General features: G+C 34.1%; 2 pseudogenes across 1 annotated transcript; one reads left to right on the top strand and one right to left on the bottom strand.

Annotated features, from left to right (window-relative positions):
- Positions 1 to 347: 347 nt before the first annotated feature.
- On the top strand, positions 348 to 2,067 carry LOC143537896 (uncharacterized; annotated as a pseudogene).
- A 3,321-nt stretch (positions 2,068 to 5,388) lies between these two features.
- On the bottom strand, positions 5,389 to 7,309 carry LOC143537895 (eukaryotic translation initiation factor 5A-like; annotated as a pseudogene). Its single transcript, XR_013136160.1, has 5 exons — positions 7,183 to 7,309; positions 5,974 to 6,096; positions 5,837 to 5,893; positions 5,684 to 5,758; positions 5,389 to 5,598 (listed from the first exon to the last, which is right to left on the bottom strand). The product of XR_013136160.1 is annotated as a eukaryotic translation initiation factor 5A-like (transcript).
- Between the last annotated feature and the right edge of the window lie 1,686 nt (positions 7,310 to 8,995).

Raw genomic sequence — 8,995 nt, 5'->3', positions numbered from 1 at the left:
AGTTACATTGTAATTGTTTTGGGTTCTAGCTCCTTGCTAGTTGTTGTCTAGATACCAGAATTTCAAAGTATATAAATAATTTATTAAAAGATACATTAACACAAATATATTTTGGTTTCAACTTTCAAGTCTCACTATATAGCTTGTTTAAGTTTGGCCAGGATTTTCTCATCTATAGGTGGGTTTTGTCATGAAGGTGAAATGAAGATGATTGGGTGGGTCAGTGATCAAATTAGCAGTTAAATAAGAAGATTGATAGAAATATTTATTCCTTAAAAAAAAGTTTTTGCTCAAGCCAATAGTATTGAGTTGAGACTCCATAAGATACAAGTAAGATCAATTGCCGGATGAAGTGCACAATTATCAGACCTCATTATTACTCCACTGCTTCAGCCCACAATTTCAATCAAAGAATTCAGCATCTTAAAAACACTTCAGGAGCCACTAAAGTTGATGAAGCCCACCAACTGTTTGGTGAAATGCTTCAAAGAAAACCCCCACCTTCCATCATCCAATTTACTAAACTGATTAATATTATTGTAAACGTGAAACACTATTCCACTGCACTTACACTCTTTAACCAAATGCAGTTAATGGGTATCCCTGCTAATATATATACAATCAACATCTCTATCAACTTCTTTTGCCGGTTGAAACGAGTTACTTACGGTTTCGCCTTCTTAGCCACCGTCTTCAAGCAGGGTCATCCACCAGATTTGGCCACTTATAACACGCTCATAAACGCGCTTGTGTTGCTGATCGGGTGTTTGAAGCTGTCGACTTATTCAAGAAACTTATTAGACATAAACTTTGTGAGCCGAATCAGTTTATGTATGGAACCGTTATTAACGGGCTTTGTAAAGGAGGTCACACTAGCAAAGCGCTTGAATTGCTGCAGTTCATGGAGTCGGGCTCTTGTAAAACACGTGTAACTCATTACAACACGATCATTGACAGCCTTTGCAAAGACAAAATGGTTGATCGTGCGTTAGAACTATCTGTTAAGATGATCGAAAAGGGAGTACGTGCAGACGTATTCACTTACAACTCTTTGCTTCAGGGTTTATGTAACTTTGGTCGAGAGACGGAAGCTGCAAAAATGCTGATGGATATGGAGTATCTCCGGGCGTGATTACCTTTAATATCTTGGTGAACTCCTTTTGCAAGCAAGGATCCGTAAAAGACGCAGAGCTTGATGTACAACGAAGAGGACTGCATCCAGATGTAATCACTTATAATGCACTAATCGATGGATATTGTTTGCGTGGTGAATTAAAGGAAGCGGGGAAAGTTCTTGGTTACATGATGGAAAGGAATATTGTGCCTGACATGATCACATATAGCAGCCTGATAAATGGATACTGTAAGAAGAAGAGATTCTACAGGGCTATGAATCTTTTTCGGGTTTGATATCGGATGTTATTACTTACAATACGATGTTACAAGGTTTGTTTCAGTCCGGGAATCCTGCAGAGGCTAGAGAACTATTTGACAAGATGCAAGCAAAGGGCCAGGCTCCCGATATATGCACCTATCGTATCTTGTTGCATGGAATGTGCAAAAACTCCCAGTCTGCTGATGCGTTGACTCTCTTCCAGTCGATGGAAAGCAAAGAACTGATGAAAGATGTAATCTTGTATAATATATTGATTGATGGTTGTAGCAAATGTGGGAAGACTAACTTGGCTATGGATCTGTTTGATGAACTTTTATTAAAAGGATTGAAACCAACTGTTAGGACATATACAGTGATGATAAGCGTGTTTTGCCAAGAAGGGTTGTTGGTTAAAGGAAAAGAAATGCTAAGAAAGATGGAAGAGAATGGTTGTTTGCCAAATCGCATCACGTACAGCGTCATTGTTCAAGAATTGTTGAAGAAAAACGAGTGTCAAGAGGCAGAGAATTTTCTGGAAGAAATGATTAATCGAGGTTTTATGCCTGATCATGCTACTTTTGAGAAAATACTACTCGGGATCCCAAACACAGGAAAAGATTCTCGTATGCGAACTATCCTTCAAAAGCTAACAAGTGTAGAAAGAAAAGATGACTCAATACATAATTAAACATCTCGGTCTGTTTCCTGAACTTCCAATTTAGGTGTTCGCTTTCTTGTCTGTTTAAGTTGCATAGTACATGATTATGATAATTTGTTGACTGATTTGTGTTGTTTAAAAGTATCATTATATATACCTCCATATTCAGGATGATTTTCTTGATATTAATTTCACTTCTAATGATTTAGGAAATCAAATGTAGCAATCATTTCATTAGATTTAATTGACTTATTCTTGATAGTTCAGTGGGTTATGTCGATGCATTCATCAGCCTGCTGAATTTGGCATCCTTCTTTTCGTGGTCATCAAATCTCCTTGCTTGTTTGCCTTTTTCTTGTAAACGTTTTCAAGATAATAAAAGAAATTGTCATATATTCAGATGATATCTTGTTGTGTGTAACATTCATTTATGATAATCGACATTTTAGTTGCTGGTTTCTTATTGCTCAATATTAAATAACAAGAGCTGTTTGATATGTAAAACTTGGTTGGATATCTAAGTGCACATGTAATGTTCTTCATTTATGGGAAAAAGTTAAAATTATACTAATTTAGATCTCGAAGACATCTATATAGATGAAAAGATATGCAATATTAAATAATAATTTCATGCATATTTGAATTATTAGTGTTGGAATACAGTATTCACACTTCAAGTCTACAAATATTAGTGTTTTGACATCTTTAGTATACTTGTTCAAATTCCAAATATTCGCTAACTTGTGATTTGATTTTCATCCAAATAGAGTTTAATTAACAAGTACCTTGTTAATTTATAAATTTAAATTCATGACAGGCTCTTCATGTAGCTAATATTGGAGATACGGGATTTAATAAGACATGGTGCAGATTATAAGAAGTCTTCTCCAGTGCTTCACAATTCCCATTTTGCATTGCAAGTTGACAACTCTAACGACCCTTTGCTACTTGTGGAGGTATGTATGCTAACCAAATATTCATCAATAATAAATCAAGAATTAAAAAAAGAAAAAAAAAGTCATCTTGAACGTTTAAACAACTGATATCAAGAACTCTTGATTAAACTAGAGACGGGCGACATAGTTGTATCTGTTACAGATTGTCGACCTTTTGACTGTCTATATGATAGAGATAATCATGATTGTCTCCAAGTCACTGCAAGCTGGGATGAAACCTCAGGTAAACATTTAAGAAATAGTATCAAATATTTGAAAACGCATTAATTAATGAGACTAAGCAGTAAGCATCAATAGTTTTTAATATTCCTTTACATTTAGGAAATTGCTAACATGTTGGCAACAAGAGCACACAAGAACTTGGGAAGACTGCATTCGTAAGAAGTCCATTCTTAGATGCTGCTCAGGCAGCTGGATACACTAGATATGCCGGCGTCTAGCCCGACAATTTGACGGTGATTGTCTCTTTGGTTGAACACAGATTCAACCTTCTTGAATTGTAATGTCAAGTTGTCAACTGCTTTTTCTACATTACGAATACAGTTAAGGTACATCCTCTGCTCTCTGTTTCTTACCAGTTTATTGTCAATATTGGTACTGGTCAAGATGCGTTTTGGGTACAGGTCGGGTCGGTTGGCCCAAAACACTCTTGTCAGGTGTTTTTCTTTTATAAATGATCAATGTGCCAAATATGTTAATTACTGTCTATTAGTTATGTTCATACTTGTCTTGAATCTTGATTTTAAAAGTAAGTCATTTAATTAAAAACTATATATTTGAGAAGATTTACTGGATACCTTTAAGTGAACCCAAAACTGAACAGTAGCGATGTTTACATCATTTTTAGTTAATTATTTGTATTTAACTTCTTGTGTTATCCATTAAGGAAAAGTATGATGAGCACACAGCTTTTACACCCATATCTAAGTAGGAATTTGGAATAGATATATGGATTTAAACATGAGATGTGTATGATATGACATCACTTTCACTTGGGTTTAAATTGTTTCTTTATTTTTGTGTGTATGTGTAGTCTAAATATGATGATGAATCCTACAACAAAAGGAAGTTGATTATTTGGTTCAATGGAAGAGCTTGTGACTTGTGAGATAAAATCATATCATATGCCTTTTATGTCAATGCAAGGTAGGATGTTTTCAACTTTAGAAATGGTAAATTAATAAAATGTACATGTGGATGGATGGCACTCAATTACCATACCACAACATTGAGCCTTAATAAGAATTCATATCATTGGTTGACCTATGCATATGCCCAAACATTGTGGTTTATAAAATAAGTATATAACTTTATATAGTAATCAAGTTTCAATAATGCACTCACTTAGTTTTATTTTTGTTTTTCTTATTATCTTAATGGTAAATTAAGTTTTGAACATGTTCTAATCCTATATCTTTTTACATATGTGTAAATGGAGACCCACTTGTTCTCATTCCTCAAAACCCTTGTATAGAATTTAGGGGGTGTTTGGTACAGAGAATGGAATTGTAGAGAAATGGAATAGAGAAATGGAATTGCAGAGAAAGGGAATTGGTCTGGAGAATGAGAATTGACTGTTCTGTTTGGTAGTACAGAGATTTCAGTAGAGAAATATAGCTGAGAATCATTTCTCTTGTTTGGTACATAGAAAATAAACAGATAATTATATCAACTTTATCATTAGCACAAGTATTTTTTTCATAACAAATATTTATTAAAAAATAAAAAACATATAAAAAGATGCATAAATTCCAACCAAAATATGCATTGATCAAACCAATTCACATACAAAACATAGTTTTTAAGCAAAAAACATCAACCATAGTTAAAACCAAATCACATACAAAACATACTTCAACCATACACAACTATCCCATTGAACCATCGGTATACAACTCGACCATCTCAATTTTCTCTTCTATTGTCAACGCAAGAAAAGAACGTCCTAGATCCACATTTTTACCAATCAAATGAGCTGTTTTGAACCGTTTTTTCGTAGTGATACCTGGTAAAGCTTTCAACTCATCACTAACCTTTTCATAGATTTCACGAGCCTCCATACCTTCTTGGCGCCAGAAATACCAACTGTCTAGATTATTCGTTAACTACAAGACTGTCTATGTATCATTCCAATGTGCCATCCGACTTAAACTTATGGCAAAACAACCACATACATTGTATTACCTGGCTGCCAGTCGGTCTAAGGACAAGTTCCTAAGTCCATATTATTAAAATAAATACGATGGGTCAACAAACAGCAGAATACAGAGCACCAAGAAAACAAAATGATAAAAAGTAGAAGTACATATAACATCTCCCCAATAGCCAAAAAGTCAAAAGACTTCAACACAATAACAAAAACCGGAAACAAAGCAAAGATTGTAAAAAAAAAATAAACGGAAACCTAAACAAACATTCTTCAAATAACCACCACCATAATCCAAACATACGGTTCTAAATCAGCCCTTAATTGCATGAAACCGTCATATGAAACATAATAAAAATGTTTACTTGGGACCAATATCCTTGAGAGCACAGATCTGCTCTTCTCCCATGGCAGACATAACAGTCACAACAAGATCCTTCCCTTCATTGAAACCATCCTTAATCTGCACATGTTTTGTTTTATTTAGTCGTGATTTTGAATATATAACAAATAATTGAAGTCGCATAAACCAAATGTTTTCAACTAACCTGTGTAAGCAGAGTGTCATCGGTTGGAAGCTTGAGGTCATCCTTGGTACCACCACTTTCGGTCAACAAACTCACCTAAACAAGCACCAAATAAGATATCAACATATGCACAGTAACGCTCAACAAAACTTCAAAATAGTAAAATGGGCTTACAAATCCATCCTCAGAGATATCGATGAGCTGGTAATCAGTACGGTTAACATGTGGAACCTACAAACAACGAGAAAGTCACATAAGCGAAAAAGAAAGAAAATTCTATGAAAATAATAAATGAGGGGTATAAAACATACATCACAATTGTGGGAAGATGGAACAATATCTTCAAGTTTCTTGCCATTGAAGATATCAATTGCAACAAAGTGACACTTAGCGTGACCGTGCTTGCCAGTCTTCGAAGTCGAGACTTCAACAACCTTCAAAAAATATTTACACAAGTTTAGCACACGAAACATATATAAACAAGAAAACCATATGATAACTTTAAATTGTTTTCATCTCCGAATTCAGTATCTTTATAAGGTCAAAACCCTAAACCAAAATAAAGGTGGATCAAAACCCTAAACCAAAATCATCCCAAACAGGTGTGCATAAAATCAAAATAACCTATCTGAAACCGGAACAAAAACCAACAGTTTGGTTTTATGTTTTCGTAAAAACCGAACCAGCCCAACTTTATAGATTCTTAATTTTACTTTTAAATTACAAAAATTTATTTGATATTTAGCTCAAATATTTTAGCCCAAATGTAAAATAAATCATTTAGTTAATAATTAACAAAATGATTTAGGCCCAAATTCATTAATTTAAGCCAATTTTCTTTCTCATCCCAACAAGTTTCAAGCTCAAATAGCAAAACCAAAAAAAATCAAAACCAAATGGTTTTCAAAAACTAAAGTTTCGGTTTTTAGTTCAGTTTTAGCACTAAACGAATTCGTGCAGACCCCTACCAAATAAGACCAAAATAATCAGCTCATCGAACGAACATGATTTGTGAGCAATACATCTCATCACAAACATTATCAATCCATAACTTCATCCAAAACTTTGTAACAGTAACTTTAAATCAGTAACATATAAAGTTTATTTCCAAACAACTAACCTTATCAAATCCATATATTACTCTGTTTGCTGCTCGTAAACTATTCACTCGCTCAACAAACAAACACGAACAAGACTTTGTTCAGTTCGATTCGGTTCACTACCAGCCCTAAGTCCATAATAATCATATCAACAAATGAACATAATTTACAACAATAGAGCTATTAACTATTCTTCAATCAATCAAAACCCTATCAAATTAGATCAAAAACATAAAATTTATACTCCAAACAATCAAACTCCTATCAAACAAAACAAAACATAAAATCAATATTCAAACAATCAAAAAACTAACAAATCCATAAACCTAGCATACGAATCAGAGATATTATTATTACAAGTACTATTAACATCATATAATATAAGATCTGAAATTACATATAAATAATAATAATATAAACCTTGCAAGCACGATTCTTAATAACGATGTAACCGTTCTTCCTGATGGACCACCCGGCTTGCTGCGGGAAGGTCTTTGAAGCTCCGGCATCGGCCTTTGACTCAAACTGGATGCTCTTCGTCAGACATGATTCTACAAGTTAGGTTTAAACTAGTAAATTATAAGCAAGATATTTTGATTGATGCTGTTTAATCCAGCAGTAACATAAATCTCTAGGTTAGGTTAAGAAGTTAGTTGATCCAGCAGCAGCGTTAGCCTAATTGCAATTACACATACATATAATATAACAAATCATCACTTTGACATCAGATCTTGGCTAAATTAACAGTTGTGAGCAATTAATCGTGAAATTAGGGCAAAATTAAATAAAATTAAAATTAATAATTACCTGTTGTTGTCTGGCGACTTGTTCTCGAAGCTTTGTTGCCTGTTTCCTGATGGCTTCCATTCACCGGAAAAACAAACTGATGGCTTCCATTCACCGGAAAAACAAGCTTTGTTGCCTGTTTCCTGTTTCCTGATGGCTTCCTGTTGTTGTCCCCCGCTGTGTTCCTGAGTTCTATACACGGAGAGAAAAGAAAGAGTTTGAAAGGAAAAGGAGGAAAATGGGAGAAATGAAATACTGGAAATCCATTTCTCCGCTTTTTGTAGAGAAACAAAATCAGAGAAATGGAAATTACCTCTTTCTTTCATAAACAAACAAGAGAATTCTTTCCAATTTCATTTCTCACCCCTCAATTCCCTCTACCAAACACCCCCTTAGAATCAACAATGTGGAGATCCCACTCCGAGGACCATTCCTCATATACCTGGTCTTCTCCTTCGCCGCCCATGAACCATATGTATATGTGATGCATTAAATCTGGTTTATAAAAACAAAACACAAACTAATTTAGACACGCTAGTTAAATTATGGAAAACACCTATACTATACCATAATGACAAGCGAGTGAACCTACAAAGTGTAGTAAAGCATGATGGAAGTTCGGATATCGAACCTACAAGACACTAACAATACGAAATTAAACTCCGGAAAACAACTTTAAAAGGTTTAAATGATTTGATTACTTTGGTTTTTGAAAAGATGATTTTATTTAACTAAAACTGAAATTGAATTAATGATAAGTTAAAAGGATTAAACTACCAATTAAACGAACTGGCAACTTTTAATGAAATCAAGAACGGGAAAAAAACTACCTAGGTAAGAATCCCATTTGTGAATATTGGACTTCTCTCGGCTATGGAAACTATGATGGAACCGAGATCTAAATATATAACACCCCTAAATAACCTAGTGGATCCCTGATCATTCTCGGGTTTGACTAGTAAGAAACCCTAAGGGATGTATAATGCTCACCGGTTAGTCGAATTACCTCTCAGTTTCTCCAACAACACTAAAGTACCCTAAAAGACATATCACATCTTAGTCTCATTATCACAATACTCCCGAAAGTGCAAGAGGTAATCTATAAACAACTTATAAGACACAAGATAGCAATGAAGGGAAGTACCGGGAAACCTCCTCTCATAGCAATTAATACTAAACACATAACCTCACAAACAAGCTGACTATCTATCACATTTAAGTTTTCTAAATAGATAGAATACAAAACTCTAACAAATTACAAATCAATGTTCTTATGGATTACTACGTCTAGTAAAACCATAAAATAATAGAAACACATGTTAAACAACCTAAACATGTTTCTATAACTGAAAAAGATTCAACAAGAAACATATAGAACATGAATCAATGATAATTCAGAATTAAATACTCTTATAGACAAAATCAATTGCAAATAGGTTGTTTACAA

This window comes from Bidens hawaiensis, unplaced genomic scaffold, assembly GCF_021521415.1.
Source record: "Bidens hawaiensis isolate Kalapana, Puna unplaced genomic scaffold, B.hawaiensis_p1.1 tig00011436_1, whole genome shotgun sequence".
Classification (NCBI taxonomy): domain Eukaryota; kingdom Viridiplantae; phylum Streptophyta; class Magnoliopsida; order Asterales; family Asteraceae; genus Bidens; species Bidens hawaiensis.
Note: the sequence above shows the minus strand (reverse complement) of the source record. Positions and strands in the feature narration are given on the sequence as shown.